Genomic DNA, 15,110 nt, shown 5'->3' on the forward strand with positions numbered 1-15,110 from the left:
GTTAGTTTATTAAATAAAATATGAATTTAAAAATTAGATGATAAAATGTTTGTGTAATAGATAACAAAAAAAAAGGCGTCACAAGTCATAAGAATAATGGCGTTATGACGGAAGTTGTCAAATGGTATCCTGAGAAAGAAAAAGGTGAACACAGGTGTACCATTTGAAGAAACTTAAAATTAGGGGTAGCATATGTAATATATTAAAGTTCAAGGTTATCATGAGAAATTTCTAATATTATAATGATATAGTTAATTAAACTTTCATTTAAAAGAGATATATCTTTACCAATAAAACAATAAAGGGGTATTATTTTTTAATTGTTATTTTATTGTCACGTCGTCAAATTTAACGTCTATTTAACAACCTTTACATTATGGGTAGCATGGGCAAAAAATGGAACCTCAAAGGTACCATAGGCAGATTCTTAAAAGTAGGGGTAACATGGAAAATCTGACAAAATTAAGTGGTACCACGGAAAATTTCCGTATATTAATTATGATAAAAAAAAATATTGAAAAAAACAACGTACAAATATTAATGGATAGTACTTGATCATATTATTAAATTTAAATATAACTATTATATATAATGTGTAGCAATTGTCCGTATCTGGTATTCGGGATCTGGTTGAATAACAAACTAAGTGCAAAAAAGAGGTATAATTCTGATTATGTTATTTGTCCCACATTGAAAAACAATACAGGTTTGATGAATATATACTATGTATAAATAGTAAAATTATCTCACATTAGAAAAATAATCCAAGTTTGGTGAATATATTGCTTATAAATAATAAAAATATCATACATCGAAAGATTTATATAATGTGGGATAATTATATGATTATAAATAAGAGTTAACCCACGTATAAATTAATCTTTTATTTTTTTGAAGGAAATATTTTCATAATATGTAAACAAATCATTAGACATAAAATGTAAACATTAAACCCTTATAACGGTTTTTGCATTATAAATAAGTTAATTACGCGTTACAACGCTCGGGCATTCAAACTAGTATACTCCTACTAAATTTAAGTTTAAATTAATCGTAAATAAGCTTTTATCTCATAAATATATTTAGTAATATAATTTTTCTATATGACATGCATATCTTTTTATATGCATTGCATTTATTATATTCTATACCATGTTTAATGTTTAATAACTGAATTTTTGCAGTGTTTTTAACTATTATTATTATAAGAGAAATAGCATATAAAATATTCATGTATTTTTGTTAATAGTTTTTAAATATTAATTATTTACAATTATATTCTTAAAAATATACCCGTGCAATTTTAGACGGGTTAAAAACTAGTGTTTAAACTAATAGACAAGTTCAGCTCCTATCGGGAGGAAAGAATAGGCCCAAAACTCGTTATTTTTTAAGACGGGAGTATTGTTAGAAACAATTAGAATAGACGTTGAATTGAATAACCAAAGAAAAGCCTCAGAATTGCAGAAGAAACATCAAGGTTCACAAGGAACCACTCAGTCCCGAAAGATGGTGTTTTTTATTCTGATTTCATCACTGGCCGCCCTCTTTTAATTCTAATTTATCGATACCTATAATAAAATAAATATAAATATATGTCTCATGACAATTCCCAACTGGTTAAAGCAGCGACGCCGCTACCCAAGGCGATGGAATATGAGACCGCCGGTCCATGGAGACTCCTTAACTGAATAAGGAGACGTCAACATTCTACCGACTCATTTTCTGACGTTTTACGCTGGGATTCACAAATATCGATGATTTGCCCCATTCATAATTGGGATTTTTCGGACAAAATCCCCGTCATTAATGAAATAACTAATCAACAATACAAATATACAATCAACAGAAATGAAATGAAATAAAAAAGAGGAGAAAAACTCAGTTCAGCGGGTTAATCGACACGCAAAGGGAATCTTTTAAAAGAAACCCACTGCATTCCGGTCTATTGAGCTTGAATTTTGTGAGTCGTCACCGTTTTTCCCCTCTTTCAAATATATTATCAAAAACAAAAAGATGATGATTGAAGAGAACAAAACAAAAGACGAGAGGAAAGGGAGAATGGAAGAAGCATCAGGCAGAGATGAATGATGATTAACCTGGGTTAGGTTTGGGGGAAATATATAGGAATGTGAAAAGGGGGTGTTGTGTTGGGATTAGGGTTTTAATTGGAGGAGTTGGACACTTTGGGCTAGCTTGCTACGGATTGAAATGTTCAATTCAAGTATTTCCGTTTCACCGATTTTTGGACTCGGTTTAACGGTTAATATTTGGCCCAATCACTATTAGCCCTCAACAAATTACTCCGTACGTAGTTACGTTACTCTTTATTGTGGTTAAGACCACCCCACTTTATTTATCTTGACCTACTTTCACCCTTTCAAGTAGAAGGACACGACCTAGGTCATCAACTCAATTATTTTTCACTTTTCAACCAATTACATCTCTCCATATTATATCACCTTATCATATATACATTTTTTTATTAATTATTAATATTGTCAACCAATCACATATCGGCACATATAGGTCATGAGTTCGGTCAATTTGCTCCACTAAAGGTCACAAATTGACCTCTTCTCTCCAAAGGTCACCATAATTTTTTTGTTAGTTGGTGATTAGTGTGACCAAGTAAGGTCATGACCTGGCAATTGACCTTGCATGGGGATGGTCTAATGGAGACTTTTATATTGCATTAGTTGTTGTATCGGGCGCTTCCTTAAAATCGTATTATTATTCGCGAGTTGTTGTTTAACTAGTATAGTTCCCGTGATAAAGCACGACATTTTTTAGATTTCTTTTATAAAGAGATGTTCTCAATTAAATTATTTGTATAAATAAACTGTAGTTTTAATTAAATGTTATAATCTAATAAATATAATATTAATAAAAGTTAGAAAAAAAATTTTACTACTAACAAACACATTAAGTTGTTTTACTTTGACATGTGGGATAGGATAAATGTAGGCTACTTATAAGGTACATAATTTACAATCCATCTAGGGGGTGTTTGTTTTGACATGGGTATGAGTTTGGAATCAAGAATCATACCTGGGTGGTATACGATTGGAACTGCATTCCTTAATCCATGTGTTTGTTTTAATTTCAAGTGGTATGCGTTTGAAACTCAACTAAAGATAAAATATGTAAAATATAATATTTTTTAATATTATTAAATCATGAATATAAAGATTTAATCAAATAATTATATACAGGTTCATTTACAATATGGCCATAAATTTTATTTTTTACATTTTTGTTTGTTTTAATTTGATACTCATAGGTATCAATCTCATACCCACCCCCTCCGGTATGAGAAACACATACTTCATGGGTTTGAGGTATGGTACGAACCCATATGTTTGACAAACAAACACTTGGTATTGGTCTGGCTCGTTACAAACACATATCTCATACCTTTTGTGTTTAAACCAAACACCTCCCTAATATTGTGGTGTCAGTATCAAGAAAATAGATCCAACTAAGTAGAAGTTCTTTAGGCGGAAAAATTAAGAGAATTTTTATTCACTTAATAGTAAGGGAGATAGTAAGGGGGATTAGCGGTTTCTTTTTAGTTGTTCAAATTTAGTAATGACAATAGTTTGAAATTAGTAATTTCAAAAAGAAATTAGTAATTCTTGTGTAATTCCATACGTAGTTTGAAAGTAGTAGAGCGTCAAATTGTCATAGGAAAAAAAACCTCAATGGATGACATGTAAGTCTGAAATAATCTAATAAAAAAATATTCCCTCCAAGCATCTCATTTGTTCTCTCTTTCGTTTTTCATTTAAGTGACATTTTGTTCCTATTCTTTTTTGGATGTGACTGGGTGGTCCAAATTCAATTGCAGTATGTTTCGTGTGGCCTATATTCGTTTAGTTAATTCTTGTGTACAAAAGAAAATTGAAAAATGAGAGACTTGAAAGAAGTAGTTTAATTGCAAGATAGATATTAATCTTAACAAGGTTTATAATCCCTCGAAACTCATAAGCTGGTAGTCAAGAAACTTCCCTATAGGAAAGAGTTTGGTAGTCAAGAAATCCAATATGCTTCTGTTATAGTGTTACTGACTTAAGACTATATTGTTGAGTACGATGTGAAAGCGTATGCTGTTCTTGAAGGAAATCGAAACATCTATATATATATATATATATATATATATATATATATATATATATATATATATATATATATATATATATAGTGTCAAGTTCTTCTAAGTCCCTTTTTTTTTTGAGTCCATAAGTCCCTCCCACAACCATTGGATCATGCATGGTGGAAGGTTGAGATTGAAAGCAAAAAACACACTTAACACTAATTAATTCACTTCTCTCTCTAGTTTTAATTATACATTCACTAATTCATTATCATTCACAATTAACACCATATTTTGTCTTATACTTCAAAGTTTATGAAAATTTTGTTAACATTTTTCCCTGTTTCGGTTTTTTTTTTTTCGTTTTTTTTTTTCGAGACAAGTTTTTATTGATTTCGTTTTTTTCGTTTTTTTTTTTCGAGACAAGTTTTCAACATTTTAGGATTTTACGAGTGTAATTCTAACGGCAAAAAGTGTAATTTTAAGAAATATTTTCGAGAATTTAGCGTTTTACAAGTTTAACTTCAATCTTTTCCGGGTGATTTTAACAAATAATATTTTGAATTTTTGTCATTTTATCACAAGTTATTGTAATTTAGCATTTTACGAGTGTTATTTTAATGACAAAAAGTGTTATTTTAGTCCAGGTAAGTGTAATTTCAGTCCAATGAGATTGTTATTTTTAGTCAAAGAGAATGTAATTTTAGTCCGAGAAAAGTGTAATTTTAGTCCGTAGAAGTATAATTTCAAATTAATCGAGAATGTAATTTTAGTCCATTGAGAATGTAACATTAGTCCAATGAGAATATGAGAATATGACCAAGTCCATTGAGAGTGTAACATTAGTCCAATAGAGGTAAGTGTAATTCTAACAGAAAATAGTGTAATTCTAACTAGACCTGGCAAACGGGTCAACCGGGTCGGGTTCGGGTCGGGCCAGTTTGGGTCGGGTCATTTCGGGTTTCTCAAAATTTCGGGTTAGTTCGGATCGGGTCAGTTCATTTCGGGTTACGGGTCTATTTCGGGTTTGTTGGTCGGGTGTGTTTCGGGTCAAGCGGGTCGGATTAATTCGGTCGAGCCATTTTCGGTCAAAGATTAAGAGAAGAGAGACATTTCAAGTCTATTAGGGTCAATTAAAGTTATATTTTGTCGGGTCATTTTCGGGTTGAGTGGTTTCGGATTGGTCATTTCGGGTCGGGTCTGTTACGGGTCCATGAAAGCTCGGGTCATTTTCGGGTCGGGTCGGGTCACTTCGGGCTTCGGGTGTCATTCGGGTTTAGCAATTCGGGTCGATTTCGGGTCTCGGGTCATCCTTTTCGGGTCGGGTCAATCGGGTCGGGTTGATTTTGCCAGGTCTAATTCTAACAACAAAAAGTGTAATTTTAGCCGAAAAAAGTGTTATTCTAGCAGAAAAAAGTGTAATTTTAACAGAAAAAAGTGTAATTCTAACAACAAAAAGTGTAATTTTAGCCGAAAAAAGTGTTATTCTAGCAAAAAAAAGTGTAATTTTAACAGAAAAAAGTGTAATTCTAACAACAAAAAGTGTAATTTTAGCCGAAAAAAGTGTTATTCTAGCAAAAAAAAGTGTAATTTTAACAGAAAAAAGTGTAATTCTAACAACAAAAAGTGTAATTTTAGCCGAAAAAAGTGTTATTCTAGCAAAAAAAAGTATAATTTTAACATAAAAAAGTGTAATTTTAATGGAGGAAAGTGTGATTTTAACAGAAAAAGGTATAATTTTAACAGAACAAAGTGTAACTTTAATGAAGAAAAGTGTAATTTTAACAGAAAAAAAGTGTAATTCTAACAGAAAAAAGTGTAATTCTAACAACAAAAAGTGTAATTTTAGCCGAAAAAATGTTATTCTAGCCGAAACAAGTTACAAGACTAAAAAATTTAGTGAAAAAAGTTAAAAAATGAGATCTCACAAAATATAAATAAGATCTAGGAAAAAATATAAAGGAAATTTGAAAGAAATATGTACAACAAGACTAATGTGGAGTAAATACACAAAAAAAAAAGAAAAAAAAAAGAAAAAAGACAAGATTTGGTACAACAAGACTAATGTGGAATAAATACACAAAAAAAGAAAAAAGACACACGACACAGCAAGAAACCAAGAAAAAAGGAAAAAAAAAATGAGGGAGAAAAGGAGAAGAGGACGACACACGACACAGCAAGAAACAAAAATTGAAAAAAAAAAGTGGATCTAAAAACTGAGAACAAACCAAGAAAAAAGGAAAAAAAAATGAGGGAGAAAAGGAGAAGAGGACGGCTGAGGGACGGTGGTGTCGGCAGGGGAGGTGCGGCAGATCTGGAAAAAAGAGAAGGGGAGGGCGGTGGAAGGTCGTGGTGGAGTAGGAAGGACCGTGGGAAAGGAGGCGGCTGGTGGTCGTCGTGTGGTGGAGTGGAAGAAGGTGAGGCGGTGGAGGAAGGAGGTCGTGGTTGTTTGTGTAATACTCCGTATTTATAAGTCTTGGGGTACTCTATCGAGTAGCCCTTACTCTGTCGAGTAAGGGTAAGTTGCGAAATAAAATAGTTTCTGACCTGTTGGGTACTCGATCGAGTAGCTGGGGTACTCGATCGAGTAAGGGGGTACTCGATCGAGTACCTTGGGAACTCGATCGAGTGTCCGGTTTTACGGGAGTTTTCTCGGGTTTTGTTAATTATGCGATTAAGGTATTTAAGTTTCGTCGTCATTGTTTTAAATCACTTTTACAAAACCTAAATCCCTGTTTAAGAGAGAAAGCAACAAGTTCATCTTCCTAATCGCATTCTTAGCAATTCCCGGAGTTTAGACGGTCAGTTCTTGTCGTTATTCGTATCGTTGAGTTCCTTGCGTCGAGGGTAAGATCTATGTACCCTTTTTATTGTTTTTCCCTTGATTTGGTTAAACCCTAATTTAGAGATTGGGGTTTTTGTGTGTGTATGTGATGTGTGTAGCCTCTATGTGTTATATGATAGGAGGAGGGTTCGTAGAAGAGGCTTTTTGATACAAATGTTGATACCGTCCGATCATCATGTTGTGCTTTCCAGGTAGGATTTCCTACTCAGTATTAGTCCCATAATGGGATATTGGTGATGTGTTGTATTTGGTGGTTTGATATAATGATTGTACTGTGTTTGTGGTTGTGATCGTTGTTGATGGTTCTCGAGATGCGTTCTCGGCTGAGTGGGGTCGCTTGCGGGAGTGGCCTCACGCCCTAGTTTCGCCCTTCGTGGAACCCGCCACGGAAGGGGATGTGCACATTAATGGACAGGGTTATCGCTCACTGTTATGTGGAGCGGGGATTTGGTGGGTACGGCCGCGGTCCCCCACTAGCGGGGTGGTCCAAAGGGACGTCGGGATTGAGATGTTGGGAATTGGTTGGTTTGTGTGTGTGTGTGACATTAAGCTCATCTGTTTATCTTAATATTGTTATACATGTTGATTGTGTGATTAGTACGACCCGGTGTTGTTTTGTAAACCTGCGGTGATCCATTCCGGGATGGTGAGCAGATATTGAGCAGGTATTGAGATGAGTACTGGATAGCTGGGATGCCACGACATGATGATAGGAGTCTTCCGTAGTAGCCTTTAGTTTATTTACATTTCATTGTTAGACAATCGATTTTGATATCATGTATCGTACCTTTTGGTTTGGTTTTGAGGATTGTATCTATTCACTAAGTTATTTATAATAAACGTTGTTTCTTTATTGTTGTTTGATTATCATTGCCTCGGGCAACCGAGATGGTAATGTCTTCATACCTGAGTGGTCCTGGTAAGGCACTTGGAGTATGGGGGTGTTACAAATGGTATCAGAGCGACGATCCTGAAACCTGTAACCAATGAACTTAATGAACATAGGGAGTCAATTAAAATGAACCCGGGGTAAAAGTTGTGGGAGCTAGTGCAAAGGCTTGGGAGACGTCCTAAAGTCGCAGGGGTCGCCCTACAACTTTGAACCGGTCACATGGGGGAAGTGTTTGTCGAGTCGTATATGTGTTTGGTTAACTTGTTTACGAATGTGATGGAATGTGGTAATTGTTGGATGTTGAAGTAGAAAGATGAGCATGTGAAAGAAAATGGTGATATGAGGAAACTTGTTGATGAGATGATAACATGTTGGATGATTTACAATGTGGCATTTAATAACATGAGGAAATGGTTTCGTAGATAGTAGAAAAGATGCGTAGCATGCTTATTATGATATAATGTGGTTTATAAAGTTTAGCATGTTAGCATATGACGCAACATGCGGGTAGCTTTTACGAATTAGTGTTACTCGATCGAGTGAGACTGACTCGATCGGGTGGGTTTTTGGCGATTTTGAGTCCAGAATCGAGTTTTGGGGCACTCGATCGAGTAATTAGGGGTACTCGATCGAGTAGGGGGTCACTCGATCGAGTAGCCTAGATACTCGATCGAGTAGGTAAGAGATCAGAAGGTCTGTTTGGGTTCTGGAGTTTGGGTACTCGATCGAGTACGTGGGGCACTCGATCGAGTAGCCCGTTACTCGATCGAGTGTGTTTGGGAACTCGATCGAGTGGGTTCCGGGCAGCGTGTTTTCGTGTTTTGTGGTTTAGTACGTGTGTTTATGTTTACCCTTTCTTATATATAGCTTCAAGATGCCTCCCAAGAAGAATGCTTTGTATGCGAGAGCTGAGCTTATGACCATGGATGACATCGTTAAGATGTTAGAGCACCAGGATGCTCTTACTGAGACCCTGAAGAGAGTGAATGAGGACAAGGATAAGAATAAGGAGAAGGAGGTTGATCATTCTAAAATCAGCCTCTATATTGCGAGGTTTAACCCGAAAGAGTACAAGGGAGTTGGGGAGCCTAATCTGCTTGATAGTTGGCTGAGAGAGATGGAGAACATCTTAGACTTGGTTCATTGTCCTGATGAGATGAGATTGGAACAGGCTGCGTTCTATCTGAGGGAAGCAGCAGGCAAGTGGTGGGATTCAGTGAAGGTGAGTGCTAAGGAAATATATACCAACCAAGGCTTACCTGCTATACCTTGGGAGGAGTTTCGTAGGGCTGTGAGAAAGGAGTTTGTACCGGAACATGTGAGGAGTAAGTTGAGAGAGATGACCGCTGAGATGTCTGTGGCTGAGTACTACAGTCGTTCAATGAGAAGTCTAGGTATCTTTGAGGACATTGGTTTGAGTGAGGAGAATTTGGCATTGAGGTTTGAGAGGGGGTTGACCACCAAGATTATGGATAAGTTACCCGTGGGAATCCTTACGGATGTTAAGGAAGCTTATGAGAGGGCGGGGAGAGCCGAGAGGTTGGTGGAGATGGCTCGGAGAGGTCGGGTGGTGAGAAGAGGAAGTTCGAGAGCGAGGGTGGTGGCCAATCGAATCACAAGAAAGGCAACCACAATCGGTCTAAAGGATTTTCTTCTGGGTCCGGGTTTAGTCTTTGGGGCTTCCTTTGGGCGTGGCCGTGGGAGTGTGAGTAATAGTTGGGGAGTGAACTGCTATGGTTGTGGTGGTGTAGGCCACAAGAGACATGAGTGCACGAGTGCACCGGATCTTTTCGAGACTCGCACAGAGCTTCGCGAGCAACAGACCGGCTGGATCATGGCCAAACCGGGAAGTCAGAGTTACCAGAGTGGAGGCAACCGCAACGGCGGTAATTCTTATCAGAAAACACCGACGAACAACAACAACAATCAAGGGTCGGGTGCTAAGCCGACCGCATCAGCCAGTACTGTCCAGGGAGGTGGACAGAAGACCAGTGGCAAGTTATTCATGATGGAGAAGAAGGCAGCCGAGGAAGATGCGCACGTTATCACCGGTACATTCCTTGTTAATGGTATTCCTACCTTTGTTTTGTTCGATTCGGGGGCTTCTCAGTCGTTTGTGTCTTCGAGTCATGTTAAACAGTTGGGTTTGAGAGTATATGAATCTGTTAGTGAGCAAGTTTTCATACCTTCGGGTGAGTCTGTATCGTGTGGGAGATTGTTTAGAGATGTATCTTTGATAGTTGGGCAAGTTGATTTCCCTGTAGACTTGCTAGAGTTTCCTTTTAACGGTTTTGAGATGATAGTTGGGATGGATTGGTTAGGAAAGTATAAAGCTAAGATAGACTGTCATCAAAAGAAAGTGTCCTTAAGAGGTCCAAAGGGTGTTAGTGTGTCTTATCGTGGGTTTCTAGCCAAACCCAAAGTTAAGTTGATTGCAGCTGTTACCTTGAAGTCTTATCTGAGGAAGGGATGTCCTTTGATCCTGTGCCATGTGAGAGATGAACGGATAGAGATTCCGACGATTGATGAGATACCAGTGGTGGGAGAGTTTGCGATGTTTTTCCGAGAGGAGATTCCGGTTGCCACCGAAGAGGGAGATAGATTTCACCGTTGAGTTGAAGCCGGGGACGGGGCCAATCTCTAAGGCACCGTACCGTATGGGTCCTAAGGAGATGGAGGAGCTTAGGAAGCAGTTGGATGATTTGATAGAGAAGGGATACATTAGACCAAGTGTATCGCCTTGGGGAGCACCAGTTCTTTTCGTGAAGAAGAAAGATGGGAGCTTGAGGTTATGCATAGATTACAGGGAGCTGAACCGTGTGACGATAAAGAACAAGTACCCTTTGCCAAGGATAGATGACCTGTTTGATCGGTTGAGTGGTGCAACAGTCTTTTCTAAGATTGATTTGAGGTCGGGGTACCATCGGTGAAGATTAGAGAGGTGGACATACCAAAGACAACTTTCACGTCGAGGTATGGCCATTATGAGTATGTGGTGATGCCGTTTGGGTTGTCTAATGCGCCGGCGTGTTTATGGATTTGATGAATAGAATCTTGACGTTTTTGGACCAGTTTGTAGTGGTATTCATCGACGATATCTTAGTCTACTCTAAGACTAAGGAGGAGCATGAGGAACATTTGAGGATCGTGTTGCAGACTTTGAGGGAGCATGAGTTGTATGCTAAGTTGTCCAAGTGTGAGTTCTGGTTAGAGAAAGTTGCTTTTAAGGGCATGTGATCTCTAAAGATGGGGTAGTCAGGATCCGGCGAAGATTGAGGCAGTGACAAAGTGGGAAGCACCAAAGAATGTTGCTGAGGTTAGGAGTTTCTTGGGTTTAGCTGGATACTACAGACGGTTCGTGAAAGATTTCTCCAAGATAGCTAGACCGATGACAACGTTGATGAGGAAAGAGAACAGGTTTCGTTGGGATGAGAGTTGTGAGACGGCGTTCCGGACATTAAAGGAGCGTTTGACCACGCTCTCCCGTCCTAGCATTGCCTGAAGGGAGCGAGAATTTTGAGGTTTATACAGATGCCTCAAAGAATGGGTGGGATGTGTGTTAATGCGAGAATGGTAAAGTGATTGCCTATGCTTCTAGGCAGTTGAAGCCTTATGAGGAGAATTACCCTACTCATGATCTGGAGTTGGGTGCAGTGGTGTTTGCTCTCAAGATTTGGAGACATTACCTTTATGGAGCAATCTTTAAGGTATTTTCTGATCACAAGAGTCTTAAGTACATCTTCACGCAGAAGGAGTTGAACATGAGACAGAGGAGGTGGATGGAGTTGATTGGCGATTACGACATGGAAATCATCTACCATGAAGGGAAGGCCAATGTTGTTGCTGATGCTTTGAGTAGGAAGAGTGTACATTCCTTGTGTACAGCTCTATCTTTGATGAGGCTGAGGGATGAGGTAGCGAGCTTTTGGATACATATGATGCGAAAAGGAGATGCCATGGGTGATATGACAAGACGACTTGAGTTTTATGATGATATTCGAGGTAAACAGGCTTTGGATCCTAAGATAGTTGAGTGGAGAGCTGGAGTAGAGAAAGGGACAGTGTCCCGGTTTTCTATTCATACAGATGGTAGTTTGAGGTTTGATGGTAGGTGGTGTGTTCCTAATGATGAGGAGTTGAAAAAGACAATCATGACAGAGGCGCATTGCACACCATATTCGGTTCATCCAGGTGGAGACAAGCTATACAAGGATTTGAAGAAAACGTTTTGGTGGCCTGGGATGAAGAAAGAGACTGAGTTTGTGTCCCGTTGTTTGACATGCCAGAGAGTTAAAGGGGAACAGAGACGACCACAAGGTAAGATTCAGTCTTTAGAGGTGCCTGAGTGGAAGTGGGAATCCATTTCCATGGATTTCATTGTGGGTTTGCCTAAGAGTCAACAAGGTAACAACATGATTTGGGTGATAGTGGATCGTCTGACCAAGTCAGCTCACTTTGTTCCAATGAAAGATACATGGACTAAGGCACAATTGGCTATGGCCTATCGAAAGAACGTGCTTAAGTTACATGGAGTCCCTAAGGACATAGTGTCTGACAGAGATGCGAGGTTTATATCGAGGTTTTGGAAGGAGTTGCAGGAATCGTTGGGAACAACTTTGAAGATGAGTACAACATTTCATCCTGCGACAGACGGGCAGACTGAGAGAACAATCAAGACTCTTGAGGATATGTTGCGAGCTTGTGTGATGGATTTTGGTGGTAGCTGGGAGCAGAGGTTGGACTTGATAGAGTTTTCTTACAATAACAGTTATCACACCAGTATTGGTATGGCACCGTTTGAGGCTTTGTATGGGAGGAGATGTAGGAGTCCAATCTGTTGGGACGACAAAGTCTTTGGCAAAGGTTTTAGGACCAGAGATGGTGCATGAGATGGTGGAACAGATTAAGATGATCGGGGAAAGGATGAGAGCAAACTCGGAGACAGTGCAAAAGAGTTATGCAGATCTACATCGCCGGGATATAGAGTTTCAAGTTGGGGGCAAGGTTCTTTTGAAAGTTTCTCCTATGCGCGGAGTTATGAGATTTGGGAAGAAAGGCAAGCTAAGTCAGAAGTTTATAGGGCCTTATGAGATCTTAGAGCGAGTTGGGGAAGTTGCTTATCGTCTGGCTTTACCAGATGCGTTAGAGAGAGTGCATAATGTGTTTCATGTATCGCAGCTGCGGAAGTATGTGAGTGACCCGTTACATGTGTTAGAGGCAGAGAGCTTAGAGCTAGATGAGTCCTTATCATATCTGGAGGTGCCTAAGCAGATTCTAGACCGAAAGGTTAGAAAGACTAGAGGTGGCGAGACAGTTTTGCTCAAGATCCTTTGGTCTAACCACGAGACCGAGGAAGCTACATGGGAGCCAGAGGAAGCTATGAAAGAGCGTTACCCTTTCCTCTTTGATCAGGTATGTATGGTTACGGGGACGTAACCTTGTTTCTTTTAGGGGGGTAGGAGATGATCGCGAGCATTTTTTAAGAGTTTTATACACCTTTTATATGTTATGTCGGTATGTTTGTCGGGATGAGTTGGGTTGGTATCATGTTTTATGTTAAATTTTGTTTGGCTTTTGAGTCGGGAATGTTGTGGGAGTACCTTTGTTTAGTGGTGGTTTGAACTTCGGGGACGAAGTTCCTTTTAAAGAGGGAAGACTGTAATACTCCGTATTTATAAGTCTTGGGGTACTCTATCGAGTAGCCCTTACTCTGTCGAGTAAGGGTAAGTTGCGAAATAAAATAGTTTCTGACCTGTTGGGTACTCGATCGAGTAGCTGGGGTACTCGATCGAGTAAGGGGGTACTCGATCGAGTACCTTGGGAACTCGATCGAGTGTCCGGTTTTACGGGGAGTTTTCTCGGGTTTTGTTAATTATGCGATTAAGGTATTTAAGTTTCGTCGTCATTGTTTTAAATCACTTTTACAAAACCTAAATCCCTGTTTAAGAGAGAAAGCAACAAGTTCATCTTCCTAATCGCATTCTTAGCAATTCCGAGTTCGACGGTCGATTCTTGTCGTTATTCGTATCGTTGAGTTCCTTGCGTCGAGGGTAAGATCTATGTACCCTTTTTATTGTTTTTCCCTTGATTTGGTTAAACCCTAATTTAGAGATTGGGGGTTTTTGTGTGTAGTATGTGATGTGTAGCCTCTATGTGTTATATGATAGGAGGAGGGTTCGTAGAAGAGGCTTTTTGATACAGCTGTTGATACCGTCTGACTGTTGTGCTTTCCAGGTAGGATTTCCTACTCAGTATTAGTCCCATAATGGGATATTGGTGATGTGTTGTATTTGGTGGTTTGATATAATGATTGTACTGTGTTTGTGGTTGTGATCGTTGTTGATGGTTCTCGAGATGCGTTCTCGGCTGAGTGGGGTCGCTTGCGGGAGTGGCCTCCGCCCTAGTTTCGCCCTTCGTGGAACCCGCCACGGAAGGGGATGTGCACATTAATGGACAGGGTTATCGCTCACTGTTATGTGGAGCGGGGATTTGGTGGGTACGGCTGCGGTCCCCCACTGGCAGGGCTGGTCCAGTGGACAGTCAGGATTTAGATGTTGGGAATTGGTTGGCTGTGTGTGTGTGTGTGTGACAGTTAAGCTGTCTGTTTATCTTAATATTGTTATACATGTTGATTGTGTGATTAGTACTGACCCCGGTGTTGTTTTGTAAACCTGCGGTGATCCATTCGGGGATGGTGAGCAGATATTGAGCAGGTATTGAGATGAGTACTGGGATAGCTGGGATGCCACGACATGATGATAGGAGTCTTCCGCTGTAGCCTTTAGTTTATTTACATTTCAGTTAGACAGTCAGTTTGATATCATGTATCGTACCTTTTGGTTTGGTTTTGAGGATTGTATCTATTCACTAAGTTATTTATAATAAACGTTGTTTCTTTATTGTTGTTTGATTATCATTGCCCCGGGCAACCGAGATGGTAATGTCTTCATACCTGAGTGGTCCTGGTAAGGCACTTGGAGTATGGGGGTGTTACAGTTTGTGTGTGCGGTGGTGGACGTGTGATGTTGGGGTCGTGGGTCGTCGGTGGTGGTGGTGAGGCAGGGGAGGAGAGGTGCGTGGTGGTGTTGTTGTCGCGGTGGGGTGTGGGGTGTGCGGCTGTGTGGGGAAGGAAGGAGAGGAGGTGTGCGGTGGTGGCTGTGGGGTGTAGGGTGTGCGGCGGTGTGGTGGGGTGTGTGGGGTGTGCGGGCTGTGGTTGTGTGGTGGTGTGGCGGGAGGCGGTGGTACCGGTGGGTTGGGTTGGAGAGAAAAGGGGGGAA

General features: G+C 39.5%; 2 non-coding genes across 2 annotated transcripts; both read right to left on the bottom strand.

Moving 5' to 3' along the window:
• Window positions 1–1,450: 1,450 nt before the first annotated feature.
• Window positions 1,451–1,543, bottom strand: LOC141624140 (small nucleolar RNA SNORD96 family). Its single transcript, XR_012533955.1, has one exon. It is a non-coding gene; the product is annotated as a small nucleolar RNA SNORD96 family (small nucleolar RNA).
• Window positions 1,544–1,875: 332 nt separating this feature from the next.
• Window positions 1,876–1,982, bottom strand: LOC141622665 (small nucleolar RNA Z107/R87). The gene has a single exon (XR_012533059.1). It is a non-coding gene; the product is annotated as a small nucleolar RNA Z107/R87 (small nucleolar RNA).
• Window positions 1,983–15,110: the final 13,128 nt, after the last annotated feature.

The sequence above is a fragment of the Silene latifolia genome, chromosome 1 (genome assembly GCF_048544455.1).
Source record: "Silene latifolia isolate original U9 population chromosome 1, ASM4854445v1, whole genome shotgun sequence".
Classification (NCBI taxonomy): Eukaryota; Viridiplantae; Streptophyta; class Magnoliopsida; order Caryophyllales; family Caryophyllaceae; genus Silene; species Silene latifolia.